Source organism: Anser cygnoides, chromosome 5 (assembly GCF_040182565.1).
Source record: "Anser cygnoides isolate HZ-2024a breed goose chromosome 5, Taihu_goose_T2T_genome, whole genome shotgun sequence".
Lineage (NCBI taxonomy): Eukaryota > Metazoa > Chordata > Aves > Anseriformes > Anatidae > Anser > Anser cygnoides.
In genome coordinates, this window is record NC_089877.1 from 39,179,318 (window position 1) to 39,195,014 (window position 15,697).

Consider the following 15,697-nt stretch of genomic DNA (forward strand, 5'->3'; position numbering starts at 1 on the left):
TATTCAGAGGATGACATAACTTAGAAAAGTGCTTCGAAAGCCCCGCTCAGACTCAGTATCTCCCTACAAAGTTTGAGAGCGCGCTTTATTTTTTCATAACATGTTCAGGACAGCTCCGTGAAAACCTCCTAAGATGTGTTTCTGAATCATACTTTTCAAAACCCAGGGTTTCACGTAAACCAAGTTGCCGCTCTCCCTCTGCATCAATCAAATTATTCACCTTGTGATGTCTTATTCAATCAGGACTGTCTTGTGTTGCAACAGTACAACCTGTGCAGGTTCATTAGTTCAGCAACGGCTGTGTGTTTAAACTTCTGTTTTAAATGTTAGGTATATCACAATATATGCAAATAGAGAAAGAAAACAAAAGATAATTTTAAATTATATTCACATGAAACATTCCATTTCCTCTCATGCAACATGCGGACAGAAGGGTATCACGAAGCTTTGTCAGAGCAGCAGCCGGACAACCCAAGAGATGCAGTATTATTCGAGCCCTTTGTCCCTCACACCCATGACTACACAACCAAAGGTATTATCACAAGTAGCTCACTGTCAGCTTTCAGGATTCAAAGTGTGGTCAAAGTTCACCTTTCAACGAGTAACACTGTAAGGCTTACATCTTGCACCTGTACCGTGGCAGGTACCTGCCCACCTGAGCACAGTTCCAAAAAGCAGCAGGAGCAGCCCAGGCCTCAGCATGGCTTTGGGGGCTTTGTGATTCAAATGCTTGAGGTTCTGGGCAGGTTTATCCTGCCCAGCTCTGCAGTGCCACAGCTTTAGTCTCCAGCTCACTGACCTAGTAAGATGAAAGATGGTTTAAGGATGCCTGCAGGTTGCAGTCACAGCTCCTATAGCATGGTAGATGTACTGTACGCTGCAGAACAAACACTAAAATTTCCAGGAGTGAATAGGCCATGGAGACTACAAGTAGGCAAACAACTTTAAAATGGTCCTTTCAGACTGCTGCAATACACAGGCAGGACAACAGACATTTTATACCACTGCCCACATGGTACCTGTTTTAAAACTCAGCTCAACCTGCTGAACAACTGTCAAACACTACGAGTTAACGTGAAAATTTAAGAACGATATCAAGTATTGTCATCTCCTTCACTAACTGCAAAACACAGAACAAAACCTGCATCTTCTGAGTTCCAAATACCGCTGCCCAGGGCTGCCTGATGGCTGCTGTAGTTTAGAGCAGCCCATAGTTTTGGCTATTTCTGCCACGGATCATCCTGCAACTACAACAAGTCATGTCCTCAAGCATGCTACACATGCCGGGGCCAGTTCTGCAGCCAAAGGGCATGCCCTACTCAATATTCAGCAAGAGTCACACCTACAGGTATTTCCACACACAGACATAAAAAAACAACATATTTTTAAATGTCCTTCCTGGTACACCAAAATGACGTTTAATTGACATAAAACACATTTATTTACACTTATGTCCTTTTATACATGACATACCTCACTATAACATTTTTCAGAGTTGTTTTTTTTTTTTAAATCTATGCTGTTTTATGATTAGCTGTAAATCCCTTAGGATTTTTTGATCTAAATTAAATAAACCATAAGTCTGAGAGGAGCCCTCCGCCTCCTTACAGATAAACCAGCATGTAACCCCACTTCTTATCTGTCCAGTGCAGCAGCCTCTCCCACCCTCCCATACAATCAGAAAATATATTTCTTATCGGTACGAAGACAAGCCTCCAACAAGGCTCATCCCCTTTCAAATGTCACCATCATTCCAGTCACCTTTCTTTCTCCCTCCCCCTGCCTTGTCATTTACTAGGGCAACGTTCTCCAAGAACTACCAAAGTTGCTGTATTCCAAAATTATACATGTGGGTAGCATTTCCTCTGCTTTTAGTGGTTCCCCATTTTGTTGTCGGCACCAAATGGCAAGGCACAATAAAAAACCCTCAGTCATTCTGGCTACTGGGTTAATTTGCGGGTGGCAGAAGTAATGCAGCACAGCTAGCTCTCTTCCCATAATCTACTCATGCTAATCAAGATATTTAGGTTCACAACTCTTCATTAAGACATCCTTAAATAAGCAGCCAATTTGCCTCTCAGACTGCTTTGGTATAAACCAACATTTTACTGCAGGGGGTAGAAAACACATTTATTTCCAATGGAACTCGTAACATGAAAATTTAATATCAAAGCAATGCATGTAATTCAGAATGACTGGAAGGCTAGTCTCAAAATACACCAAGGATCAAAATGTTTAAACGAAGCTACTTTTCAGTCCTAAAAATAAGAGCAGCAAAAAATGGGCTCATCCTGCTTGGGAGAATGTGGTGCATTTGGCAAAGCACTGATGGCAACTTTGCTCCTCCAGCTGGTTGCATGACACCTGGCTCAGATGAAGTAAGTGGGAAGCAAGAGAGGATTCCAGTTCCCAGAACTACCTTTAACCACTCGGGATGACAACTCATCATAAGTTTGTGAGAACTCAGAAGACAATTTCTCACCCAGCTGTAATTTACTACAAGTAAACATGACGTGTAGGTATTATAAGACTATAATGTGTTACTTAAGTTCACTGCAACACAGCTCCCACTTTAAGATCTTATTTTTTATCCCTTAGTTCCTGCAGAGATATTCAAAAATAGTACTGATGGAAATTTAGACATCACAATGATGCATAATGGCTAGGCAGTTTGGGACACTCAAGGTTAGAAACCCTTGAAAGCTGCTGTTGACAAACAAGTTTTCCCAGAGCACTGTTCTACATTACAGCCTGCACAACCAAAGCCACAAAGCAGACTTGGCACCACATACTATTCTGCAGTGCAGGCAAGGCTTTTTCTGTTTGTTTGTTTTTAAACACACAAAAAAAGTGATACCATGCGTAGAGATCCAATTGTAAAGCTCGTTGGCAGAAAATACAAAGGTGTCAGTAATAAACTTACCACCCCCTCTGCTACACAGGTCAACATGAAGCTCAGACAAATCTCTGAAGAAATATCTCCTCCTGAATTACATTATATAGAGGCCGCTGCTTTAAAGCAAATTGCAGAAAGTGAGGACTTTGCTGCTGCACAGCTCAGATTCAGGTTTGATGAAATCCTGATATAATACAGCAACGAGCAACTTTGAAGACCTTTAGGGGACTATCAGAAATTTGCCAGTAGACCTTTAAGGACGATTCTGCAGAGTCATTCCAAACTAACAGCTAATGGCACGCTCTTTTTTCCTTTGATAGCTCTTTTATAACTAGCTGATGATAACCAACTGCTAAGAGGGAAGACTATTTTATGACTCATTAATTTTGAAATTTTTAAGATGGCTTTTGATAACAAGCAAATTGAATCCATAAACCAAGTACTATACCTCTCTTTCCCTTTCTTTTCATCGCCACTGATTTTGTCAACTATGCCATAGCTTAGAAACAACTCTGTATTATTTAACCTGACTACCCAAATGCATCATAGTTTATCACTGCTCTTATAACACGTTTTGTACCCTTTCACAAACTCAAAAGTTTTTAGAATTTTCATAAGGAAATTCAGAAGTTAAAGCTTTAGTCACTTTTGCACTGCAACTACTAGAACTAGGCTACAAACAGTATTTGTCTTTGCCAGTATCTGCCTTCTCTCTCAACATATATATCTATAAAGATATATAAACACATGTACTCCGTGTATAAATATTTCAAAGAGATGATAGGCTTTTAAGGCACTGAAGAGCAACATTAAAAGCCACTTCAAGTTTATCAGTGTTTTAACACATTCAGCTTGGAAAATGCTGGACAGTTCCTTTTGTTTGCCAGAAGCAAAGCTTTACCGCTCCCACATGGTTTTCCTGCAGCAAAAAGAAAAAATTACAGATGGGTTAATTCCTCACAATCAAGAACATTACTGGAAAATTGAAAGGTGGAGCAAATGCAGTACAATCCATCACAGTGCTAACAATCCATAAACTGCATGTAGTGTTATCTCCCCCTGCGTTTAGGTTGGTTTTAAACAAAAATAAATATACAAGTGGTATTAAATGCTAGATATACATATCTATATATATATTCAACGTGCAATGATAAACAGAAACAGAAGTCTGATTAAAGGATGCATCATCAGCGGAAAAAGGTGAGAAGTTTTCGTAACTCTGCTGGGCACTCAATAGCTGTTGCAGTTCAGAAAATTACTGGAAAATGTCAGTAACACAAAAACAGTGTTGTCAAACCACAAAAAACTGTATTGCCATAAATTTGTGCTGCTTAAGACATGTAGTTAGACAAAGAAACAGAAAAGAACTTAGCACAAATATGAAATTCGCTAGTGAATTTTTGAATACTGGAAGCTTCTGTTTAAAAATATGTGAAATAGCCCAGTCATGATGAAAGATGGTTTAAAATTGTCAGTTACTCATATTATGGAAGAATTTAGTAGAGCAGGGCATCAATATGCAAGGGTTTTTGTATGTTTTGCAAGAATGAAAATACATTTATTTTTAAATGAGTCTTTTTGGCCTCTGGCAGTACTTAATATCCATGAAGTTTAATATTCAGAGTGCATGTTTCTCAGGGTAGCAACTGCTCAGCCAGGATGAGGCTCCCCAAGAGGGCGTGTCCCAAGATGTTTATATAATATGAAAACAGTAACAATTATCATCAGATGTTTATCTCAGCTTCAGCTTAGTGCATTGATTCTAGATCTCTGATGGCTGAATAGTTAAGAATATGGGAAGTGTTCAAGAATAAGGTGGAAAATAAAGCAATGATTTACATTATCAGCCCGTGCCAGAAGCCATCTTTTACTGTGATAATCAGCTGTCCATGTTATCATTTTTCTGTGACCTTTCTATACATTGCATCAAGTTCATAGGAATTTTATTATAACCACATTACAGAGCTATGCTCTAGCCATGTTAAAAAACAGGTGTCTGAACTCTCAGTTTGTGGTATTCCCAGAACACTGAGCAACTCCTACCTCCGGAAGAGCTATCCACATCCTGTGAAGGGGAGAATTGGCCCCAGGGCTGTAATACATTTCAGTACTATCATTTCAACATGGCGTGGGCCCAGCTAGAGAGGCAAAAAAAACAGCTAGAATGGCAAAAACATAAGCAAGTCTAACTACCACTAGAAGCATGACTTGGCCTCACGTAATTTTTGTCTACGCATTTTCTTTTTCAAAACAGCTATTGCTCCTTATCCACGACATATAAAGAAAAGCAGAATCTCCCTCCTGTCTCTCCAGACTAGATAGGAGCACGGTTTGATTTCAGGAGTCTTAATGGTCTTCCTCCCTTCATCATTTAAACTGAAGTCAAAGAGAAAGTCCATCCGCCTTCCCCCAACCCTTGCCAGGGTAAGAAAAACCATCACTGCCACTGGATGATGTGGTAAGGGATTTGATTCATGACCTAGACGTAATGACACCTTTCCCAGTTGCTTCTGTGGACTTCAGACGATGGCCAACATGAGCAGGAAAGCTTTATTTTTCCCTATAGTATTTCTAAAGAAAAAAGGTGTAACAATGATGATCCCTCCTAGAGGTGTAAGAGTCAGACTGGAAGGGGTGTTCTGATCACCCCATCAGATTCCCAATGCCATGAAGTAAGAAGGAGGACTTCACAGGAATCTAAGTGGAATTTATGCAACAAAAGAGAAGGAATGGGAAAAAGAAAAAGTTCCTGTAGTAGTATAAAACTGAGAAGAAAATATTTAGATATAACTGAAGACTCCAACAGTTATTTAGCAGACATAAAGTGGGATAAGGGAACTGAAGAGCAGAACTATTCTCCTCAGAAAGTTCCTTCTGTATTAACTCTCAGCTGTGAGAGTTTGCAGGAGTTGCAAAACCCTGAAGGTCCTCATGATTCATGGCTTCAGCAAGTCTGAGTGGCTGAAGTGGTTCTGCAATTCTTCCAGAAAAAAAAAATAAGGAAAAAAAAAGTCTTGTGTGCTTCTCCAATACTTCTTTTTGTGAGCTCATTTGCTGCATGCAGCCCTTACCCTGGCTTCACGTTTCTAATTCCCCTGCCACTCATCCAGCTCCTGTGTGGCCCGGTGAGCCCAGGAAGAGTTCTCTGGAAGCAGCAGTTTTTGCATTCCTTGCGATGTCCGGAAGCCAACTCAGACACACAAAGAATTGTGTTTCAGTCAGTGAGGCTACAAGAGATCTGGATCAAGATTCTGATAAGGAGGTCACATTGGTGAGAACTCATTCCCAAGCTGAGGGAGCATAATCAGGAAAAAGGTCCACAATACAAACCTGATAAGTAACTATAATAAGACACACTGCAATCTCATGGCAAGTGAACACATTATTTATAATACCAAGCCCTTTAAGATCTTGTTTTTTCACCTTTATACTCTTAAAAATTTCTAGATAGAAAATAATATTCCTGAGCATTTGCACATAATCCAGATGTTGCTGTTCTCCACTGCTGAGTCTAAATCTTAATCCTCCATCCTGACGACACAAACATTCCCCTTCAATAATGGACTGTGATGTTAGCATGAATGAGCATGACCAGTATTAGCAAACCAGAAAAAGAGCTGTTTTAGGAAACTGAAATGCAACTTTAACGGGAACTCATCTAGCACCATAAGTAAAATTAGTATAAAAAGGTGATTATTTGCAAGACAAACCTGGTTTAACTAGAATAGCTTGACTTCACACACAAGTGATTTACCAAGTCCTGAAGTTTGTTTGCAAGGTTCTAAACTTGCTTTATATCTGATTTCTTACAGTTCTTTTTCCATATACTGACCACGATGGAGTCAAGCACCAGCACAGCCTGCAGTGTATGCTACTTAGAAGAGTCTAACAGTTATTTCCTTTCAGTAACAATTTTCCCTTTTTCTCTAGAAAGATGCATCCATTTTTATTTTCTTTCTAAACGCGACAGGGGGATAAAGAGGCTTCAGGAGCCTCAGACACAGCACTTACTGGTTTTGTGCTGTTTCACCAGAATGTTTAACTCATGGTGACATGCAGGATAGGCAAAGATCTTCTGATATGCAAGGTCATTCCTGAACCACAAATATTATTACCGAGAGCTTCGAAGTCCCTAAAATGTCATGTCAGAAGGCATCTGTCACTAGTTAATAGGAGCTATGGACTGTCATTTAAAGGTCCTATTTGTCTCCTCCCTCCTTGCAATTTCACAAAGATTAAAAAATAAAGACTCATAAATAAATCAAAACAACATACACAATACCCAGGGTGGGCAGCAGGCAAACAGACTAAGCCTTGCCTTACATAGATCCTGAAGCCAGCACTTTCAGGGGATGGGAAGCAAAACACATAGGAGGAGAAAGGAGGAGGTTGCTCATTAAATAATCATGGTTTCCAGTCTAAATTGCTAAGTAAAAGAGTCACTGCATGTTTAGCAGATGCTACTGTGTAAAACTAAATCAACTAAGATACCAGTACGTTCCTCTCTTTCTCCCTGCTCTACTTCCGAAGCAGGATTTCCACAAGCAGACAGGCAGCCACTGAACAGCTGGGCACAGTTTGCCGATTTTGCAGCAATCAGTGATCACTGAACCCATCAAGTTCTTTCCCCAAACCAGAATAATAATAATAATAATAATGCTTGCAGGGATGAAAAAACTTCCCATCTGTTCACATATTTTTACACCCCTTATACTGCAGTTTTATTTAGTTTGGGTATTTTTTGGAAGTAGAAAGAAGAACTATCTTCATAGCTTTGTATTTTCCTCTTCATTTTGCAGATATGGCAAAGGCCTCTTATTTGGTCTGTCAATTTGTTGATATTTTTGTTGAGCAAAAGACAAATCAAACGTCAGCAAATCCTGTTATATATGATGATAGGCTATGCGTCAAAAAAAAACTCCAGCTTTTATAAGACACCAGGCCTGCAGCTCTCAAAGCAGTTTGTGTAAGGAACGTAATAATCTTTTTACAGGTAACAAAACGGAAGTGTCAAAAAATAAGGCTCAGAGATAACTAAAGAAACTTCCTAATCTTGAATCCAACCCTTTGCTAACCTACCTACAAAACTCTGCAGGAAACAGCAAAGAAATTGATTTTCCTTTTAACAAAAGCAAAGAGATAGATGAACAAAACTAAGTAGCATAAAATAGTCACTTCTTCAAAATGCTACTAAATGTTTTAGGCTTTGGGAGAACCATTATTGGCTTTTGAAAAAAGTTATGTTACAAAAAAACAACAGTCAGGATACCTCCATAGCCAGCAGATTGCTACTTCTGTGTTTCCCCTATGGTAGTACCAAGCTAGATCACCAGAACTTTTAAACTACAGATCATAATACATCAGCTTTGTGGTAGCCATTCTAGATATGGCATCAGCACTTAATTCAGTTCTGAAGGGGTTAATAGGGAAATTTGATCCTTTCTGTTGCCCTAGGAAATGCAGGGTACATCCCTGATTAATGTGACAGGATGCATCAGTTCATAAAGGGTGAAGTTTACCCTTGCACAGCAGGCTAGTCTTAACAAGACTAACGTATCAGTTAAGTCCCACTAAAGCACTTAAAAAATAAAGAAACATCACAACTTGGTGGATGGACAGCATGGCTGTAGATGAAATTCAGTTTTGACAAATGCCCAATAGAAAGAATAATGTGAACCTATAACAGATATTGCTGACTCCTAAATTAACCAGAGCCATTAAAAGACTTGCTGTCACTTCAGGCAGCTTAATAAAAAATATCAACTCAATGTGCAGAGGTAACCAAAAGTGCCAAAGTGTTGAATAAGATCAAAAATTATACTTGAGAATGTGATAATGCCATTGTATAAATCATTGATACATCCTGTTGGAACACTGTCCTCAAAAAAAAAATGCACTGCAAGAATAGGTGACACTAAGAATCAAGCAGCAAAAACAATGAATGCATAAGGATTGTATCAGGGCAGAATGAAAAGATATGTTGCCAGTTTGGAAGACCTGAGTGCAAAGAGACATTATTTAATGTTAGACGAACTGAGGATGACGATAAGTATAAAGATGATAAATCAAGAATGCCTACTTTTCTGAATACAATGATACCTAGGTAAAGTAAAAGGGAACAAACAGAAAAGGAAGTATTGGAAAACAGGATTTAAGTGTTCTGCATCCTTCATTTGGGGGATTTACACAATATACAACCACAGTAAGTTGCTGCCACATAATATCAGGAGGAGTTTAAAAGATCTGAAAAACAGATGGATATTGGGAATAGATTCGTATTCCTGTATTACGAATAAAAACCAGCCAAGAGATAAGCTTTGACACATCCAGATGGAAGTCAATTATGAACTAGCAGATAGTGAGGGAAAAAAATATCTTACTATTGGTGATTCTAAAGTCATATGCTGCAACTTTTTAAACTGTCCACGGAACAAGCATCTACTACACCATACTGGAACAGGACGGACCACTGATCTGATACGAACAAGCTGTTTTATCACAACAGTCTCATTGTGCTCATCAAGAACTAAGGTGTCTAAAACTCTGTGATTGCAATGCAGAGTAGGGATAACCAAGACATTTTCAGATTAGGAAATTCAGGTATCAGTCTGAATCACAGCAATCTGAAGCCCTCCTTCTTGCTTGGATAGCAACCGCAGCGCAGGCACGCACAAAGTTGAGCTACGAGTGAAAGGCTGACATCTGGGCTTCGCAATGCCAAAGGTCCTTTTACAGTTTTGTATTTTATGCAGATGAAAACTGCGTATGTGGTTCTGTTCAGTTGTGAAACAAAAATCACTTTTCCCCTACAAGGTCTCCCTTGAAGTTCAAAGATTTTGAAAATGCAAATTTAAAGTAACTCTGACAGTACCTCTTTAACTGTGCAAGTTTCAGATTTCATGAATGTTAATACCAAATTAACACCTTCCAGGTTTTCTAAAGAAAAGGAAATAAAGTACAAAAATTATGAACCCTGATGTGGATAGAACCAAGTACAGGAAAACAACTGAGTATACCTTAAATGAAGGATAATCCTTATTTTCTCAGAGATTTAATTCCAGCAAGGAATGGAACAAGTGACCTTCCTTCCCTTACCAACTCCTGACACCAAAAGTCAGATAAAATAAACCTAGTCATATAGATTTTTATCAAGATCTCTTGAGAGAGAAAGAAGTCATTTTTGGACTAGAGGCCAAGCATAAGAATCTTAAGCCAAAAGGTCAATTTTCTAAGAGAATTGCAAGCACTTACGAATATCTTAGAACAGAGGTAATATCTAAGTTGTGGATATTATACTAACAGAGAAACACAGCTGCTATAAATTGAGATCATTTACTTTAAAAAAAAAGAAGAGAAATGTGAGGATTACAGAAAGGGTTTTCCAAAGGCAGAAACCATACATGACTATTTGCAGAACAGGTGCAAAATCGAAATCTTCAGGCACCATAACCTTTCACAGTGTATGTGGTTTTGTTTTTCTCTTAACTAGCAGTGTTTAAGAGAGAATCCAATATCTAGGCCCCTTCCTAAATTTAAAAATCTATACTCTTTGTCCTTATATAGAAGATCAAATCCATAACAAGGGTAAACCAATGCAGTGGTATGGAGCTCAAGGCCCTCGCCCAAACGATTCCAGTTGAGGATCTAGGTCATAATGCCACAGAACCTGACCCTTCCTTCGGTTATGCTGGGACTAGGCAACTCCACGGAAGCTGCCAGGATCCAGCCTCAGGCTGTTTCCAGTGTAATGCATCATCAATTTGCATTTTCTGGGCAGCTGCCTAAGCGTAGAGTAAAACCCAATAGTCTCAGAACAGTCAGGCCCTTTTGCAGCAACATAAGGGAAACACCAGTTTGCCTGCGGAGAGAAGACGACTCTGTGCTTCTTCATGAACGCACATATCCCACTTTTACAGCCTGTCATTACACCAACTACCCTTAAGTTTTTTGTAATGGTGAGTGAGCTTACAGTCAATCACACTCTGTGGTGCTGAGCATGCAACAGCAGCATGGATCAAGACCTTTCCATTCCTTTTAAAATCCAAGTCTGGATTGCTTCAGCTTGTTTTTCAATAGACCAGTTGCTTTCAAATGCTGCAGTTCGATTTTACAATGCTGTTGGCGAGGTTGGGAATCAAACTAAATCCAGATGCACCCAGCAGAGAAAGTTGCCACAGGGAAAGAGTGAAAAATCAAAGGGTGAGCAGTAAGGTGATCCTACACCACTGACCTGCTGAATGCCAGTCAAAGAATAAAGGTTTAATATAGCATCAGAGGAATTAAAAAACAACAAAAAGTTATTTTCAATATTGTCAATACTTGTTACTATGAGAAGCAGAGATGGACTTTTTGGAAGCACAAAAACAGGGAAAAAATGCTGCTGCATATGTATTGCCTCTTAGTCACCCACTTACATTTCAATTATTAAGTGCTTCTCTTCAGCAGTATGTCATTTTAAATAAACATCACAGTTGACAATAAGAGAATGTATAAGGTTGAGGTTTTTTTGGTACAGTTTAAATCAAATCTCATTTTACTAGTATTTCCATACATACCCCTTATATTAATGCTCACGTAATAAATTATTTGCTTAAGCTGTTTAGCCTACATATAATTCAGGAGCAGAAGTTACAAAATATTTTCACTTCAAACAGCTTTCTGGCAGCACCCCCTTCAGACTTGCATGTAGTGACTCTGTGGACATTATTGTCTTTCATTAAGGTCCACAGTAAGGCATTGGACTGCTCTGCTGCATCAGACTACTGTAAACCCAAAGAAACGTCAATGAAGCACTGGAGTTGCAACAGGGAATGAAAAAGAAATGTAGCGTGAACAAAAAAAATGACCCATTATTCTGGAAGAATTTATATATAAAACAAGCTCTTAACAAAAGACAAATGATGCAAATTGGATGACCAGGGAGAAATTTAGACTCACATAAAAGAGCCTGTTACGCCAAGAAGAAAAAAATACTCCAGGACAGCAATGTGTCAGCTTAAAACCTATGTTTAAGTATTGTTTTGTATATGAACTGGCTCACATTACAGAACATCCAAAACATAGTGAAATAGCATGTATATACACTACTTCACAGCAGGATAAATATTAGGATAGCAAAAGCTGCAAAGGTCATGTTACCAAACACATCCAGGAACAAAACCAGAGCCACTAAGAGGGCAGCTCCCTTTCAAATCTCAGTCTTCTGCAGGTTAGGAGATAACAGCAAATCAAAAAAAAAAGTGCTGATCGCAATGTGGAGGGCACATCCGGCTACTGATACTATAATTTTAGCTGCTTCTCTATTAAGGTTAGGGAATAGAGTCTTGGAGATTAAAGTCTTCCTAAAATGCATGTACTGCTACACTGGGATCAAACCAGAAGTCTATTGAGTTCAACACCCTCCCTCCAGCAGCAGGCATAAACCACTTGAATTCATTTTTAGGCTGGAAATAAACAAAATCTGAGTTTTCTTCTGGTAAAAGCATGTATATAGAATAATCAAGATGGGGCAAGGTGAAGGTGTTTACTATTTGAAATATGACTCGTTTTCACTTAAGTTCAATTTTCATAACTTAAGAGTTATTCAGTTATTTCTAAAGTTTTGAACTGGCATACACTTGAAGCAAAACCTTGGTCTTAAAGAAATGCAGAGAGCTGAAAGGGTTCTGAAGCGCCCTAGCACCAGCCACTTGAGTGAATTTCATCCTTGGTTTATTGTACCAGCAAACAAGACTAAAAAAATAATAATCCTCATTTTAAGCCATTACATTTTAAACATTATTCAATGATTCCATGACTTGTCAAACTGGAGGACCTAATGTCATGGGTTTTTATTATTTCATTTATTTTTTGAAAACAATGCTCAAGTTGGCAATAGTCCTGCCTCCAATAAATGATCAGCAAACCGCTACAGATATGTGTTACAATAGCATATGCTTTTAAACTACAAACAAGAAGCTTAGTAAGCAAAAATAAAATCATGTTTTGGAGACTGGGGGGTTATTCACTCAAGAAGAGCTAGTGATGCCTTGGCCTCTACTACCATTCTCCATTTTTTAAATGTTTAAAAAAATAGCCCTAAGGTGACAAAAGCTCTGAGTCTTACATTGAAAGATGATCCAAAATCCCTCCTTTACCACATCTTTTTAACTTACTAATTATTGTAAATTGGAGGGGGTGGGAATTTACTTCTAGATTTCCCCTTTCATTTCACATTAACTGTAAGAATTAAAAGTCAGAAGCTGACCCATCCCAGTAACACAGAATCTACTGTGCAAGTGAAAGTCCTCTAACCTGGACTTGGTCCTTACCTGATGCAAACTTGGCATGACAACAGAAAAACAAAAAGCACAAAAAACACACCCACAACCAACTGCATAACCAGCAAATAATTCAGATTTACACCCCCCAGATTAGCATGGCTGGAACAATACTTTCACACGGTGTATCTTATCTATTGAAAGTTGCTAGCAAGTATACCACAGGTGACCCAAAGCATTATCCAGTAGTAAGGCGACAAATTTATACCATCTTCTGTCCACAGAATGAAGTCAAAAGGCTCATTTACTAGAATAATTTACTAAAACTTAAGGTAATAAAATTTGTTTTGTATCTTAATGTTTTCTATTAGCCTTATTAAAAAAATACACATGTGCAAACAGATTCATTCAGTACATTGTTTCACTTTGTAGATATACCTTCCATAGGCCTCAGATATCACAATCAATCAAAAACCAGTGATTTTAAAACAACTAATTTTAAATGAAATTATTTGCCCTAAAACCTGAAAATGCAGAAATTATTTCTGTTCAGCCTCAGCTGTATAGAAGCTTGGGTTTTTTCCCCCCCTCTGTAAAAGACAACTTCAGGCTTTAACCATAACAGAACCATGTCTTCCTACCAAGACAGGTTATTTACACAGTAATATAGTTGCAGACACAGCATGATTTTGACATTTACTATAGTCCTCAAATGGAAACAAACCAAACGTGTCCCTGTCACAACTTCAATAATTCCAGAAAAATCTGCACAGAACTCTGGCTTACCATCTCAAAAAAATTGTAAGGAGTAACATTTACTTCATCTAGTCTCTAAACACCCATTTTAGCTTCCCAGTACATTGCTTAGTCCTTCAAAATAGGGCTTCAGTGGGACTCAAATGATAGCTGACACTCGGGCTAGCAAAAGGATAAATTTCACTTCTATCTAAGGCATTGATGAGAGGATTCTCCTTCCCTGTTAGCTGAAGTATTTTTCCAGGCAGTAACTTGCAATATAACTATCATTAACATCCATAACACAGACTTGTAAGGTCACCCCTTTAAAAAAAATAATTCTTTGATATTTCGACTTTGAAGTTCATCATCAGCCTCCTCAGAAATGCCTGCATTCCGAACAATTCAGCCAGTCTGCAGAACAACCGATTAGCCTCGCCACCCACTTCGCACCGACCTATACCCTTTTCCAGGCAATAGTTCTGCAAGCTGAAGCTTACTGAAATAGCATTTGGTAAATACCACTTAGCCAAATAAGACTGTTGCTATTATCAAGTGGGTGCATTTATTAACCTTGCTTTGCCTTTTACATTTCACTTTCAAATTTAGATGCGGGTGGTGATGAGGTGAGGACTGGAAAGGAAAGGAGAGGAGAAGATTGGGAGTGTGCAGCAGCTGAATTTCAGGCATTTTGAAAGGCTTCCCTATCAGTCTGTCAGAATTTCTGAAGATGACTTGGGAGAGGAAAAAAATAAAAAAGACACCGCCACCAGAGGGCTGTTGCCTGCAAGAAAATGAAACTGCTGCATTTTAACACTGCAATATAATTCTACTGGCTTCATAGGAGCATAAATAAAAGTGACCAAGTTATAAATCTTTTGTAACTAGAACACATAGCATCATACAAACGTAGTTTTACTCAGTGACATTTTGTTTTAGAGATCAGGGACAATGTCCCTAAGGAAAGAAGCAACAAAAGTCAGCATAGTTACAAATTGTCAAAATGGGAACATCAAAGCAATTCTTCTATTTTATTGAAGATTTAAACTGCGGCCACATAAATTTCAGCATCTACATATCAAGATTGCAATAATCAAAAGGAGAAGCTATGGAAAACAAATACAGCATGAAAAGGTATCATCACCTGGAATAAACAGGCTGTATCCTGGCCTCCTTTATCATCAGGAGACAAAAACCAAGAGAGATGCATTAAATGAAAGGAAGCTACATGCAAGAATACTAGGCAAAACTAAAAAAAAAAGAAAAAGGAAAAAAAATCACTGGGCCTAAAAAGGTAGGGTTATCCTAGGCCCTTCCATGCTGCTTTCTATTTCTTTAAAAGGTATCAATACTATCTGGCTAATCCTGTCAGTCCCCAAAGGGAAGTCAAGTATTATCTTAGTTTCACAGCAGGGCATCATGAAAAAAAAAGAAAGATAGATTAACTTGCCAGACACTCCACCCCGAGTCAATGGCAGAGCCTGTTAGGGCCAGTGACGACTACACAGTTATTGCTTCTGAGTAATCTGCATTATACTGCACAAGGACATGAACAGAGCCTGTTTTGTACAAGTGCCTCTACTGCTCTTCCCCAAGAAATCACCCAGATAGGACTTGATAGCATTTTAGCGAGCACAGGAGTACAAATCGGGATGCAATCCTTTGAGAAGTTGAGTACCTTTAATCCAATAGGAGTTGAGAGCACAGAATAATCTTTCACAGCAGATTTAGAACTCCACAGAATCAAGCACAAGGTTGGTATTTTGCACACACACAAGAAAACAACCCTGAAATGAAATCATACACA

The 15,697-nt window shown here is 38.6% G+C and overlaps 1 protein-coding gene and 1 long non-coding RNA gene across 8 annotated transcripts in view; both read right to left on the bottom strand.

Annotated features, from left to right (window-relative positions):
* BRSK2 (BR serine/threonine kinase 2) overlaps window positions 1–15,697 on the bottom strand; it is a 308,810-nt gene that overhangs the window by 278,601 nt on the left and 14,512 nt on the right. The window lies entirely within an intron of this gene.
* On the bottom strand, window positions 1,115–10,565 carry LOC125183113 (uncharacterized). The gene is made up of 3 exons (XR_007164313.2): window positions 10,297–10,565; window positions 4,940–5,034; window positions 1,115–3,815 (listed from the first exon to the last, which is right to left on the bottom strand). It is a non-coding gene; the product is annotated as an uncharacterized lncRNA (long non-coding RNA).